The sequence below is a fragment of the Corapipo altera genome, unplaced genomic scaffold (genome assembly GCF_003945725.1).
Source record: "Corapipo altera isolate COAL_440 unplaced genomic scaffold, ASM394572v1 254, whole genome shotgun sequence".
NCBI lineage: Eukaryota > Metazoa > Chordata > Aves > Passeriformes > Pipridae > Corapipo > Corapipo altera.
The window spans coordinates 129,708-145,536 of record NW_020885035.1 but is presented as its reverse complement, the minus strand read 5'-3'; the positions used below and the strand labels follow the sequence as shown (position 1 = coordinate 145,536).

General features: G+C 42.4%; 1 long non-coding RNA gene across 7 annotated transcripts in view; it reads left to right on the top strand.

Moving 5' to 3' along the window:
- The window catches only part of LOC113959336, a 62,053-nt gene extending 46,861 nt beyond the window's left edge, over positions 1-15,192 (top strand). For all 7 annotated transcript variants that reach the window (XR_003531782.1, XR_003531776.1, XR_003531779.1 and 4 more), the window contains 2 exons: positions 10,196-10,341; positions 12,824-15,192. This is a non-coding gene — a long non-coding RNA (uncharacterized LOC113959336). The remainder of the gene's footprint in view (positions 1-10,195; positions 10,342-12,823) is intronic.
- The last annotated feature ends 637 nt before the right edge of the window (positions 15,193-15,829 follow it).

Genomic DNA, 15,829 nt, shown 5'->3' with positions numbered 1-15,829 from the left:
TTCAGGGATGGGATCTGCGAGAAATCCCTGGCATGCTGCTAGTTACATAAAATTGCTATTAATAGTGAATTGTTTTTAGAAGGGAAGCTGGCATATTGTAAAAATGTCAAATGATAATGATGTGGTAGTTGGTGTATGTAATGTGCATTTGCAGACAGGATTGTTTTAGGTGCTTCTAGGCTTGCTAGAAATTTCAGGTACTCCCTTACTGCAACTTTTAATGAGGGAAAAATACCCAGCAATATTTAAGTAAATTAGTTGGAAAGGAATTGCAAAGTCAAAAGAAATGTCTGATTTGCTTTATTTCTAAGGACTACACATGTGCTGAAGTTGGCCTGGTTTGTTAGAGCCAAATGTAAAAATGCTGCCTCTGGATAATTCCGTCCCCTGCAAGCTTTCTGTGAGCGCCTTTCCTCCATGCTGCCCATCTCCTGCAATCCCTCTGCTCTCTGCCTGGCTGGTGAGTGACTGCTCACCCTCTCACCTTCACAGACCTTTACCTCAAAGTGCCCACCCCCTCTGTAGCAGAGGTCAATTCTTCCAACTCTTATCCAAGTGTACAGTGTTAGTTGCCTGGTGTATGCCTATGTTGGTGTGACATGGTTGCACTCTTTGCTTGACTGTACAGAAAGGAGCGTCTGAGTATTTGTGGATCTGGAAAGAACCGTTTTTGTGGCCACACAACTGGTATGTGGGGCATGAGTAAGAAGGGTTATGCAGTTTTATGGAGTGAGGGCAAAGACTGGGAAGCCCAATGGTGCCTGTGATATTTTGTCTCAGCTGTTTTGGTCTATGGCTGAGTTTGTCTGAATTGTGCTGATAGCTGTTTTGAACAATGTATTGCAATAACATCCTGGAGCTGATTGTAGCAATAGGATAAAAGAGTGGATTGGGATAAGTGGAGGAAATACAGGACTTTAGCACTTTTAGGAATAATAAAATGTCTGCTCTACAATATGTTTAGAAATACATAGAGAAACAAATAATCTGTGGGATTGCTTAGTGTTTGTCCAAGCTTTCATTAGGATGTTAAAGGTAAAATCTTGGCCATCTTGAAGACAGTGGAAAACTGTCTTTGCCTCTTTTGGGTCAGGATTCCTCCCTTATGCCTGTGTCTACCGTATACTTGGCAAATCCTCAGAACCCCATCCCAGCTAACTTAGGAAAGCAGAGAGCATCTGAGCTGTACTTCCTAGATAAAATGGAGTGTCCTAGGCAGTGCTCAGGGGCAGATGTTGTACCTGGTCACCCTCATGGCCTGTCTCCAGGCTGAGGGTCTTCTGAGTAAAGAGGTGGGAAGAGCCAACAGGAAACAGAGCTTGAAAACAGGGCTCAGCGATGGCAAGGGACTGATGGCAAGACAGGGGCAGAGCTGGAATGAGACTGTTGGCCTGACAACCTTTGATTGTGTAGCAGTCTGTATGTAGAAGGAATTTAGAGAGTATCACAAGTGAGTGAAGCTACATCGCATTAAATGCAGCCCAGAAGAAAGCAATTTCTGCTCCAAAATCCTGACAAACAAACAAATCAACCAGAAAAAACCTCACAATTGCCCAGAAGTCTTGCTTATAAAGTGCGTTAGTGCGTGGAAATTCTCCAAATGTAAATGACAAATATTTGGAGCTGAAGTACGTGAAATGGTGCCATACCTCATTTCTGAGCAATTCAAAGCTGGACCAATTTGACCACAAGCACCTCTCCTCTCGTGCCTTAATTCTGAGTAGATAGATGATAGTGCCTGTTCTTACTTATATACTGCTTTTGCTCTTTTGACCCCAGAACACTTTAAAAAGGTGAGATTGCTGCTTCAGGTCGATCATGGGCTGAGAATTTCTGTACTGAGTTTAAGAGCAGTTACAACAGCCTGACTTATAAATCTCTTGAATCTCTCGAAGATCTTAAAACAGTGCTACTGATCTCCAAACGATAACCTCTTAGATGTTATTACTGAAACTTTCTGGAAGTAGTGCACACCAGGAGGGAACAATTAATCCTCAGAGTAACCCCATTTACTCCAGCAGTTTGACCCTGAGGGAGTAGCAGCACTTGATGTCTGACAGCAGCCCCAAATGTCAGTATTTCTCCACTCGTTCGTTTGCCTGCTTGCTGTGGTAGATTTCATGCCATTATAAGCTGTTTATGTACAGCCTGATCAAAGTACTTAATGACAGGGCTAATTTCTACATATAATGAGGAAGTCAAGACAGGAGACAGGTACTGTGTAATCGAATTTTTCATTTTGGAATTTGTTTCTCTTCATGTAGGGCTTAGCTTTGATTTTTATTACCACTAATGTCTGCATTTAGTGTTCCTTCTGGTTTCTCAGATGAGTTAAACCTACTGCGGAAACAGTGGAGGCACCGAATTGTTCCAACAGCTTCCATGGAAGTATGATGATAAAGTAAAGAGAGTCTCTAACTTCTCTGCAACAGGACCTCAAAGTGCAGTTTGGTTTGGGGGACCAATAAAATTGCACTACTTAAACAGTCTCCTGAGACGTCTAATCCTCTTTTTCTGACTCGGTAGGTATATACACAGACATGAATGCTTAGGTATCTCTGTACGTAGCCAGAGAGACAAAGATGGTGTTAGAATCTGGAAATCTTATAGTTTATGAAGTGTGTGTCTTCAGCAAGACTTTGCAGACATAAACGAATCCCCAGAGCCTTGCTTTGAAAGAGCTCATGGTGAAAAAAATGGTCCTCGTTTCTCAAAAGATGGAAATGGAGTGTTAGATCTGCATTCACCCTGCTTATTTTGGTTTTCATTTTTAGATGCACTGAGCACTGTGAATGTTTCTGGACATTCAGAAATCTAGGGGTACAGAAGTGATGAAGGCCCTACAAAACACATCTCTTGCTGAGGTAGCCATCTTCAGGAATCGAGCTGGAAGTGGAGATGAAATTAAACCTGGGCATATCCATCTCACCCTGCATCTGCTGTTTTTCTCTTTTTCTAGCACTCTGTAAATTCTTGAAAAATAAGGATTTAAAAGTTTATATGAAATTTTGTGGACCATTGTTACCCAAGTTTCCTTTTAGCTGACGTAGAAATTCTTCTTTGTGAGGAAAGTGTGCAGCTCTATTAGCGCCACCGTGCAAGCTGTAGTTTGTGAATGCCGTGGTAGGCTTTGCTCATGCTAATTTGGGCTCAGTCATGCACCTTCTTTTCCTCTTCTACATGCAAATAGCGACTGTGTCAGTCTCTGGGATACCTGCTTGTTCCTTTAACGGAGAGATTCCAGTTCATACCTTCAACCAGTGCATTTGTGCGTGGGCAGAGGTATAGTGCAGTGGTACAGTTGCTGACAAGGAAAGAGCTGTGGTGGAGGTTGGAGCAAGTTAGTGAAATAGAGAAATCTTAAAAGAAGACTGAGCGTTTCTGGAGTGTTTTCATTTATTCCAAAATAAAAAAGGCATGGATGTGGAGAAGAGCAGAGATCTACACAAATTATAATCAATAATCCTGTCCCCATAAAAAGGGATCTCTTGGTTGCCAGAGATCCATTTCTTTCTTCTGAACCCAAGGGTTCAGGCAGCAGCCTTGAGGCTGGAACAGGTCAGCCACTAGTCCGTGCAGCTGGGACTGTGTGGGCTGAGTGCAGGTGTTTGGATTCTGCACCTTAGTACCCTGGAGCTGAGGGGGCTGGGATGGTGAGCTGTCCTGGTGGGAGCTGTGGTGGCTGCAGGCACCATGGTCCAGAGGGTCCTTGGCCTTCCCAAGCCACTTGGCTGCTCTGCTGCTCTGCTCTCCCAGCATTGTCCACGGTGGGGTACAGCATGTCTGCCCTGTTGAGAAGACAAGGATGTTCATGGTATTTGCTTGGGACCACCAGGCAAATTGAGTATAAAGCATGTTGGCAAGATGTTATTTCCTCATCCGCCTTTAGCCTTCTCCTCTGCTTTATGGTTATGGATACCTGAACCCAGCCACTCCCTTACTCTTCCTCTTCTGAAAGGCCTTTCCTGCTCTTCTGTCACATTAGTCAAGGCAAAATGAAATCAGATAAAATCACTTCCATGGCATTGCTTTGGATGCCAGTTAACTTAATGAAGAAAGTCGGCATTAGTAGCATGCAGGCCATGCAATGTAAGTGTTGTACAACAAGGACCTGTTTAAAAGGATGTTTGATTTAAGATTCAAGGATTTCCAGGAATTTGGAGTGCAAACTTTTCTAGGAACGTCAGGTCAAAGAAGTATGATGTCCCCGTGAAGTCCTTGGCTGAATCCATAGGAGGCTTGCCACAGGGGTTTTCAGGTGACAGCTCACCTCTTGGAAAGCCCTGGCTTGTGTTTGTCTGTTCTCCCCTGCAAAGACTGCCTTGCTGTCAGTGCCACAGCAGGACTCAGTGTACAGCCAGGACTCCGTGTACAGCCAGAAGTCAGCATACCTCTGCTTCCTTATTTGTCTGTGGGCATCCTTGGGGGCTGTAACATGATAACTATGAAATAACTGTGCCTCTGACCTGCTTTAGAATCTACTTGATTGCAATCCCCTCTGTGTGTGTACCAGTGACAGAGGTGAGGTAAGGGGTAGAAACGTGCATGTGCTTTAGTCATAGTGATGGCATGAAAGTGATGCCATCTTTTTGTAGGGAAGGTCCTTAGACACCTCTCTAGCCTCTCCACTGATCCATGGGGAAACAAGGCTGTGACCTGTAGGGTTACCATTGACTTTGAATTTGACAGCACTAAATTAGGTGGGTAATATGTTGTGATACAATAGGATGAAATCCAGGCCCTAGTAATGGCAGTGGATTTTGGTATTGATTTTGGAAGTATTTTAGGATTTCAGCTGCAGAAATTAGTGGCAAACTCCACTATGAAATAATCTAGTTATTTCCTATCAAACAGGCTCTTTCTTCAGCAACATGGCTATTCCAGAAAATGCTTTTCAAATGGAAATTTATCCTGTTGCAAAGGAATATCTTGAGCTAATGACCCCACAAAGTAATACATGCATATAATACAATTACTTCGTGTCTGTTAAAAACTTTTGTGTAACAAAGTGGATGGATCTGGTTATGCTGTTCTGTGCCATAATGACAATTTATCCGAAGTTGTTGTCTGGCCTAAGTTTTGCAAAAATACTTGGTCTTTACAACCTTTGAGAAAGGGAGATATTCTCACCTGACATGTCTACAAGTAACTTAGATCAGGTTATTGATCGGTCCTATATATGTTGCTTTCTAGTGGGAGGATGAGATGAAGAGGCCAATCCATTACTGCAGCCATCTACCACTGGAAAGCAATAGCACTAATGATACAGGTTTTCAATAGCTGATTTATATTATCCTGCAGTCAATAAGAACTCATGATTTTGTCACTGTACTGTTTAAAGCAACACTCCCAAATGCTGGCAGGCCCCAAATCTGACCCTCTGTAACACTGCTGCTGTGTTACGAGGGGGTGAAAACTTAACAACCTCCCACCAGTCCTCCAGAGTATGGTCTGGACAAGCTCTTTGCTTGCTGAGCAGTGGGTCCTCTGAGCCCCCAGTTGTTATGAGGCTCGTTCTGGGGAGTGATTCCTGTTCAGACTCCCTATGGCTCCACCAGCTCCTCTGGCACCGTGCCATCCAGAGGAAGGATGGAGGAGTTACAGTCCTTACTCAGGGAAATATTGCACTTTAAGTCTCGGTGACTGACTGCTAATTTGGTGGTGATTGACAAGAAATGTGTCTTGGTGTCTATAAATGAGAGGCAGTAACTGGCTCCCCTCCTCTTCCTTCTAGTGATACAAGTACTTTGGGCAGCACAGAGGAAGTGCCTGCAGAATCCAGCATGGAGCAGAGCTCCTGAGGGAGAGAGGGCAGCAGCGAGGAGCTCTGTTTGCTGGAGAAAACGTTTGGTGAGCCGCAGGAGAGCCAGCCTGAGCAGGTGGTGGGCACGGCCCCATCCTCTCCTTGGGTTGTGTCCGAATCTGGGAATGGTCACCTCAGAGTGCTCCATCATAGCAGGTCAGCTCAGCCAGGCTGGGGGCTTGGTTTGGGAGGTGCTGGTGGTTCCCAGCAACATGTGCAGGAGGTAAAGGCTGTGTGCAGAGCAGCTGGGAGAGGGGAGTGTAGGTGCAGTGTGGAGCTTTGCACGCTCACGTGGGCTGACCTGCAGGGACCAGCAGTGTCTTTTTGGACTTGTACACACCCTGTTTTCACGCAAATATTCCATGCGGATTTATAACATGCGATGGCTGCCGAGCGTATTTTACACAGTCACAGTCTAGTGACTGAAGGATCCACTAATTAAGAAGTCCCTAATTAGGCTTTTAAATGATAAACTGTAATAGCTGTAGTGCAGCTGTTGTAAACTATAGAGTAAATTATACCCAGTTGAAAGAGGCTTTAATTACGTATTTATATAACATACTTTAAAGTCTTTGAAAGATAAAAGAATTTTTAGTATCTGCAATTAAAAAAACGAGTAACAACAGAGCTCTCAAACCAATGAAAGCAAGGAAATTCAAAGTTAATCTGAAAAGCTGTGCTGGTACTTTCTTTTATGCTCATGGTGTTCTAATTTTTGGGGGGATTGTTTTTGTTCTTTTTTGTTTTCATGACGGATGAGATAAAGGAGTATTTTCAGAGAGGAGTTTATATCCCCTGCTTTCATTTTTCTAGCTTTTATAGGTCCCTGTACAGCATTAATGATACTTGGCAAACTTTCTGCAGCTTTGTTTTTGCAGCAATCCTAGCAAGAACACCCTTATCAGCCAGCTTGTCTCCTTGCATTCTGATTTACAGAATGGTTGGTTGGACACATGCCTTTTTGAAGTCAACAGGAGCTCAAAAACTGGTCCTATTTGGGCCTTGGAGACTGTGTTCAGGCCAAATCTAGCCTGCATGTTTTTGGTGCAGTGTTGACAGCCATTCACCATACTGGGCTTACCAAGTGGAGAAGAGGGTTTGATGTGTCTGGGACAATTCACCTATTTGCTGCCACCACACAGAAGGTACAGACACTAGGCTGTGGTGTGCAGAGAGCTCAGTTCCTTTAGCTGCTCTTAGGGACTGGCCTTCCCAGCTGTAGGACCGAGCAGCCCATGACAGCCAAGCGAGGTAGTGCTGTTTTGCTTATTCCAGCCACATCTAAGTATTTTTATCTGGAAATGTCACAGTGAGGGAAATAAGGAATACAGTTCTCATAGTTAATTTTTATGGCTGATTAATTAGCCCAAAGAGTATTAAATTGTGCTAATGTAGTTTTCCTCTTCGATGCTGTCTTTTGACTTCAATGGAACTAAATACATGCTTAAAGTTAACTACGTGCCTAAGTGCTGTGGTGAATCGGGGCCTAGGGCATTAATTAGAACTTGGCTCAGATTTACTTTCAAGGCTTTCCCCCCCCTCTTTTTTTTTTTTTTACTCTTCAGTGCTCAGCAGTTTAATTGGTATGCAGATGTTCCCCTTTATTGCTGGCAGAGGCCTCTGTCACTATTCTGAAGGTACTCAGACATCAAGGCTGGTACAGTGGGCAGGAAGAAACCCCCCCCTGAAGGCTTTCAAGCTTTGTGGGAAATAATGATGTATGAGACAGGGATTCCTTTGGAACCTGAAGGGAACATGACAGACAGAATAATATGGGAGGAAAACATTGTCTTCACAATTGAGACTGATGGTCTCATCTTGTCTCCTTGTTATTGTTACCAACCAAGACTGAGATGAGCTTTCTTATGAAGAACTTCATTTTGTGGCAGGTCCTATATGTTGGACACACTGTGCTCGGTGGTAGCTTTCCATCCAAGGTACAGATATTGACAGGCTCTGAGGAACCCTTTGAGGTGGTGCTTTAGCTTAAAACCTAAAATTCCTTCCAGCATTGAGATGCATTTTGTCAGGAATGACAGTTGCAATTTGATAATCTTTTACCACTTTGCCTGCCTATCTCGAACTGCTTGCTGGAGGGGAGAAGCCAGAGTTGTTGGGCACAGGAGTGTCAGCTTTATGAATCAGCTTTTCGCGCACTTTATTAATTTCCCTTTCCAGTGGTTAGTGCATGTTTGCAAGAGACGATTTGTACGGATCTGTGTAGGATGGAGCAAAGCCGGAACTAAAGCACGAGTGCAAGTTGACAGCAATGCAATAGCTCTAATTGACAGATACCAAAGGCACTACTTAAAGCAACATTTCTTCTGGTGTTTAGGTTAGAAATGACCCTCAATTTGTCCTCAAGTTGCCATGTTCAAAAAGAAGCGTTTTCGTGTATATTCATTTCTAATGGATTAACCAAAATACCAAGTGCTCATTTTCTACACTTGTATTTTCAAGTTAGATGATTCAAAATGCTGTTGTGCAAGGTACAGGAAGATGTCTGCTTCTTAACTCCTCCAGAGTAAAAGCTGTCTTTCAGGGGACACTTTGCACATGTGAGATTTGTGTTAGTATTTTTTGGCACCCACAGTTCGCATTTCACCTAATGGGAGGCAGAAAGACTAATACACATGATACATGTTGTGGGTGCAAAAATGCAAATAGAAATTGCACCCACCATGGAAAGGGCTGGGAAAATGTACTTTCTTGGATGTGAGCAGGGCAGGTTAGGAAACATCATCTTCCTTTTACAATTGTCTCTTACTCTTTACATTTCTGGAGAACTGGGATCTTGCTGTTAATCTTACAAAAATAGATGCTGTGGTGAAGCCTCAGGCATGAATAAAATTGGATGTTAATCTTAAAGCAGATTTTTTACAGCTATGCACTCAGAGCCAGTGAATCCAAATGATTCTGGAAACTCTGTGTTTGTTACTTATTTAGATCAAAATACTGTGGGGAAAGAGGTCAGTGCACAGGTACATGTGGGGCTTCTAAAAGTTGAGGAGATAAGCACAGCAAGCATTAGACATCTCTGGCTTGACACAAATAATAGGCAAAGCTGAAAAAAGCCTGCTGACAAGAGGAGTGGGTGTTGGTGGGTGACTTGCTGCAGTTTTAGAGCTGTTAAGTGTAGGTTTTTTAGCATTTTCATTATTTAAAAGTGGAGTGGTAGTTTCTTCACTCCCTCTGAAAAGTTACTAATTTACTCTGAAATACAGGGTAAGCCACAATGATTTAACAGATTTGTAATGTGCTTTAGAATGATTTCAAGTAACAGACGCCCTCCTTCTCTTCAAGCTTCCCACTGTCTCAGCTCTGCCCTTGCTCCTTTCTCTGTGTACATCTGCACCAAAATGCAAAGCAGGAGCTGCCCCATACGTGGCTTTCATCTATATCCAGTGTCAGCTGGAAAGCCTGGGTGGCTCTGACCACTGGTGCTCCTGCAGGTTTGCCTCATTCCTGGAGTTCAGAAACAGAGTGGCTGTAACAAGCTGAGTTAGCTACGTTTGGATGTTGGGAATGACATCCTAGACTGTGGAGTGATTCAAAAGCTGCTGCTCTGCAGGTACTGCTGCAGGTGGACAGACCTTCCCTGGAGGAGCCTTGACATGCAGAGGCTGTTTTTTACCTAGTGCCTGCAAAGTGCCTAGTGGAGCATGGTTAAGGACTGTGATTAAGTTTCCCAGGATGCTCCTGGGATACAGGCAGCATTAAGTAATCTGCAGTCTTCTGTGTCTGATTCAGAGAAGGCAGCAGAGTTGTGTTCCTGAGAGCTGTCCAACAAAGCAGGCAGCCTGAAGAGGTGGAAGGTGCTCAAGGATTGTCTCCTGTTGTCAAGGTGAACAGGTCTCACCTATCCCCCTCTCCGGCTGATTCATGCCCACGTACTGCTGTGCTGAACAGCCATGCAGGATGCTCCAGCTGCAGGCCTTCTGCATGGGTGATACTTAAATCTGATGGAGCCTCACTGAGAAAGAGCTGACCTTGCATTTACTCAGAGAGGTCTCTGGTGGTTTGTGGTAAGGAATTGGTACCTGAGGCTGAAGCCACAACCTCCAAGACCAAACCACAGAATTTACACAACTACCAAGGCCTGTCCATTTGCCTTCCCAGCTGAAGGTCTGTGTCATCACACAGCCGTTGCTCTTCTGTCTGCTCTTGTCGTTGTTTGAGGGAAGAATCCATTTGTTCAATATAGCAATGATGTCTAGCTCAGTTTAATTTTCTTGGCTGCTGCTGTTTTGTTAATATTCAGTGTGTCCGTGGGTTTGATTAGTATCAATAACCAAGGGTAGAAATACTTGAATGGAAAGCTAAGTGGAAATGCAGAGGTTCTGGAGGACTTCAGGGTTTCTTTTGCTCTTCTTTGTTTCCCTGTACTTGAAGGCATGGAAAACACTTGTCCAGTCATAACTGAAACTATTCAAGATGCACAGGCCTGAAATGTCACCTTAAGTTTCTGTTACTCTCTGATGTGGATCCTGTCTTCCAGCAAACTTTATGGACAACAGCTTTTGTTACAAGGAGAGATGGTAAGTTTGTGCACTCAACTTCTTTTTAGAAGAATATTTTATTGTGAAACCTTTCTTTATCCAAAGGCTTGAGCCTTTGATCTGGGAGCTTACAGGGTGGGTAAATGCAGCTGTATTGGGCTGGATAGATGTCACCCTCAGGGATTCACACATGTTACTCTCCTTGACCTGAACTGGAGAAGGGCCAGAGTTTGTTCACTTTTGCTTTCTGACATTGAGAAAAGTGAATGCTGTTCTACAGAACCTACAATTTCTTCCCAAGTAGATGATGACTACAGAAAGAAGGCCTGAGCTGACTACAGATAATCTTATATTTACTGGAAATGAATGTAGCTCATAACTCTTATTTTAGCACCAGTCTGGAACACTACAGTGAACAGATTTATAATGTCTGCCTCTTCCTTACCTTGGCTTTCTGGCATTTGTGCACTTATTGCACTGATACTGCACATTCTTGCACTGGTAATTGGGAATTTAATGAAGCCCAAATGAAAGGTGAGGGGGTAAAATGTAGATACTTTCAGAAACAAAACTATTCCTTTTGTGTGCTCCATAATCTTATTTTAGTTCTTCAATATGGTTTTATTCATCTGATACTAAGGGTCTCAGCACTGATTTCAGTATATGTGTCATCAGCAGAGTTAATAACTGTTTTAAAAGTTGCATGTTCCTTTGTTCCTGCATTGAAAAGATCTAAATTCAGCCATGTGTTTCTAGACTAGGCACTTACAGAAAGGCCTTTTCTGTGTTATAGAAGAGCAGATTTAATCTGGAAGTCATTGAGATAAACCATTCAAGAACTTCCTTGATGTGATTTTTGGAGTTACTCTGTGGGACTAAATTGCATGTTTTCAGGTATTGAACATAAGGACACTTGAAACCTTAAAGAAGTTTAAATGTAGATGATAATGAAAATGTTACTGGTCTTTGTGGATCAGTTGATAATGCTGACATACTAAAGTGATATGAAATATGTCTTAGATTTCCTGGACAGTGCCGTACTTTATTGTAATAACATGATCCTTGATATACATTGATGATACATTTACCTTTATAAAAAGTTTTTTAGTAACTCAATTGCCCTGAAATGCCATATCCAAAGTATGTTTATTACAGAACACAGAGTTGCTGTCTGCCAAGTACTATCTCAATTATAACAACCTAAGCTAAGAAAACACATTTGGAAAAAACGTGCCAAGCAGTGGTGGTGGGGTTTTTTGATTTTTTTTGTCTTTTTTTTTAAACATTCATGAATAGTTGGAGTTGGTGTTTCAACTAAATTTCTTTCACCCAGATTATATGCAAATTTCAGGATTCTTCAAGCATAAGTCATATGCCAGAAGTATGGTATTAGCATTTCTTTTAATAAAAATAATTTTGGAATAGGCACCTTATTTGGTGAAGTGCCTCCCTTGTCATTCATCACTGTGTAACATCTCTGTAGAACTGCAGTAACTATAAGGAAGGAAAATACTGGAAAGTGTTTCTTGGAGCTGGGTTTGGCCTTTATGTAAAAAAAAAAATAAAAGCCAGTTTTTGTTCCTTACTTTGCCCTGTCCTTTTTGTGCTGTTGTGTACTGGAAGAAAACAGTAAAGGTGAGCACTAGATGAGCTGTGAATTCCCTTTGGACTAGAGTTTGGGAGTCTCTGCTCTTACACATGTTTTGGTGTTACTTTTTCCTGAGGGGCCTTATTCTCCAGATCTCAGAATATATTCTTCGAATGAGATTTCACATAGTTTGATAAATGTTTGGATAAATTTCATACCATCTTATCAAAGCAGACAATAGTTCTTTCTTGAGAAACAGAGCTTAAATAAAATGCTCATTTATGTTGGTGAGATAATAATTAAGACTACAGATCCAAATCAGTGATTTGTTTTTCTATTGCAGGAGTAGGCTGAATCAAAGCCTCTCTGTCAACAACTAGGGCTGAAATACTGAATTAACATACCAAACAGTAGCACACCAGGAGCATAGTCTTCTACTTGGAATAGTGTTGAGCTACTGCTCACAGAAGCTCTGGAAACCTTGTGAGGCTCGGACAAACACAGGGCATCCTCAGACAGCAGGGATGTTGCTGCTCCCTGAGCACTCAATGCTCTGTGTTCATGGCTGATGGAAATATGCCCAGTTTTGGGGGAGCTCGGTGGTATGAGAGACAGTGCTCTAATAGGATGGCTTATTGCTTTCTTGTGGAGCAAGGTAGAGCTGTTCTCTTTTGAACCTGCAAAACTGGTATAATATTAATTAGACTCTCATCAGATTGCATTAGTGAAGCCCCATAAAATGAAAAAGGAAAGGCTCTATAGTGATGCTGAAACTTGGTGTGTCATTTATAAGAAGTGAGTAAGCAGAGATCAGTAGCCATGAAGACACTGCTTTTCTGGAAATATGAAATATTTAGGTAAAATATCTAGGTAAAATCTGAATGGAAATTTGATTGCTACCTGATAAAATGGTGCTTCTTCCCTTCCAAATAGGTTTGATTCTCTCCTTAATGCAAGCCCCACACCTTCACCTAGATTCCTTCCTGGGCAGCTGCAGTGGATCTGAACACCAAGGGAATTTGGCCCACTGGATTCCTTTCCTTTCTCTGCAGTTGAATGAAAAGTGTGTGTCTTTTGAAGAACAGCAACTGAAAGAAATATTGATGACTGCCAGAGCATCTACAGAAAAGGATAAGAAAATTACTACAACAGTGGAGACAAAGGGGCTTTGTTAACTCTTTCTTGTAGGTTGTATATATTAATAGAAACAAGTAAAGTTTTGTATTTTTTAAGAGAAACACACAAGGCTTTGAATTGTATTGTTTTAGTTGCAGCTAACGGAATGAATTAAGTGGAAAATTGAACACAGTACTTTGATTGTCTAACTCTCTGTATGTGAGGCTTTGGGAACAGTTTGTTATTATAAAAGAATAGTACTAACAAGAAAACAGCCAGCATGTAATTGCTGGGTTGAGGGGCAGTTTGAGGAAGGCTGATACTTATTTATAAATTATTAAATAAAAGCACATAATAAGTGGATCATCTCTCACTGCCTCCACACTTGATACATTACTCATCTTCCTAAATTTCATCTTTTTGTACACCCTTAGTCCATTGCTTCTTATAACCAGTGCAGGCATCAAAACCACCCACGTCCAGGAAAGGAGATGCCTGTGCATTTGTTATGATGGCAGTTTTGGTTATGGGACTCATCTAAGAATATGAACCTTCAGTTCAAGGACAGAAATTTTGACTGGACTTTTAAAGGTTGTTTTACGTGCCTAAATACACACGAGCACCTGGGACTCTTTTCAGGTAGCCTAAACTCTGACCAGTGTTTCAACTTGACTAGGTACCTTTTCTGATTTACAGCCAGCCTCTACCCTAAATGGAAGGACTGAAGAGCAATTTGGGCATTAAATTTACCAAGGTTCTCAAAAACACATTGGTTATGTAATTCCCATCAATTTTGGTAAGAAAGAGGTAACTTCTGATTATCTTGTATTGTTCTCATTGCTCATTAGTGCCTTACTGCCTTAGTAAACACAGCCACTTGCAAGACACAGAGAGGAGGTCAGTGGTGGTTGGGCTCACCAAGAAGGTAGAACAGTATTTCATCCTCAATGTTTTTGACTATTTCAGCCCTCCTGGAGGATGGAGTTGCCATTCGTTCCTCTAGCATAAATTTGAGGGCTGTCTTCTAGGAAAGCAAGGTGTCTCTGTTTCAGAGGACCCAGTTGCTAACTGGTTGCACTGACACATAAGCAGTTCCTCACATGCCTATGTTACGAGGAGGTGGGTAATGTCCTGGCCTCACAAAGTGAGGTGCATGTCCTACAGACAGAGGGAGCATCGTCTGGGGATGGAAAGGTGTGCCAGCACCTGGATAGCTGGCTCTGCTGGACACGTATTTGAGCTTGCTGTGCTGCTATATACTAAGACATTCGTGCTGTATAAACAAACCACACTGTTAAACCACTTAAACAGTGTTTATGCAACTTTAAAATGGTAGAGGCTTAATTTTTTACTTCATCCGCAAGCTTATTAAAATTTACGTATCCACACTGAAATGGTGTGAAAAGATTAAATTGCTAATCCTGGCTACCAGCCTAGCTGATGTGAGACTGTTGCACAGAAGGTGCCTGAGAGGTGGAACTGGGCAGAGTTTATCTTTGCATAGCTGTTGCCAAAGAGTTGCTTGGTATCCCTGTCACTGTTTTTTGAAGTCCAAAAATATTTTCCCCCAAATAATAACCTATTTTTTCTGCAAGAGAACACAGCTGCATCTATGAAAGGTCTTGGCTTTTACAGTAAGTCTGGTTTGTATAGTTTCCTCTCTATATGTATGTTGTCTGCAGAATTACCAACAGTCATAATGAAAAACACAGTTTTGTTACAGGAGCTTTCAACAGTGGTTTTTAGTAATTTAGAAAATATTGGAGCTACTTCCAACAAATGAAAAAAATCGAAGCAGCTTTGAAAATGTTGATACACTTAGGGAAATAAATCTTTGGTTTTAGCTCTGTTATTCTCTCTCTGATACTAAAACCAATATAAAGCACTACTGATTTCAATCAGCTCAACAGGGGATACTGTATGGCTTCCACTCCACTGTTCCCTGGGTTGGGGGGCTAAATCTCAGCTTTGGCTGGGTTTTATGGGACAGCCTCTCTTCAACCTTTGTGTGCACTGTGAAAGCTGTCCTCGTTGCACCTCTTTTTCCAGCACAACGTGGGAAAGTTCCTGGATTAAATTCTCCTCTATCAGAAAACTTGTATGGGAGGCGCTCAAAATGTAAGGCCTTTCAATCCCTTGTGAGTTCGCAGCATTTAAAGATAAGATCACAGTATTGCCAAGAAATGTGTCTTGTTGAGGCCCACAATTAACTTTATCAAAAGAAGGAATCTTATTTTTGTCTGCTGTGGATAGAGGTTGCATCTCAATGCAGCCTAAAGTTAAAGATAGATATAGCGTCTGGTTCAGATCAAGATACGATGAAAGATTCAGGTTAATTAGTATTTATTCTTAGTTTATAGTTATTCCTTTTGGCTTGAGCTAACAAGCAGGAGTTGGAGCCCCACAAACTTGTGTCTCCTGGGATAAGAGATGAATGAAGGAGACGGTCTCTGTGGCAAAAACATATTTAGGGAGATGGGAATGCCAGTAAGAAAGACTGGCCATTGCCTTGGGCTCTGATAGCCCACAAGGGAGGATGCTCTGAGGGATGGCTCAGTGCCAGCAGGGAAGACTGAGTGTAGGCATGGACTGAGGCATCCCACGGGTCCATGGAGAAGGGGAGGTGTCCCAGGTCCCTGCCTCATCCAGTGCCCTCACACCTCCATGTCCACACAACCCCTGTCCACCACCTGTTTCCCTTTCTGGGTGTTTTTGGCCACAGGAAGTGGTTGTGCAAGGCTGAGCCAGCAGCTGGCTGGCTGCCAGCCTGTGGAGAAAACTTCCTAGAGCTCCTCCAAGGCTTTCAATTCCCCTTTCTTGCCA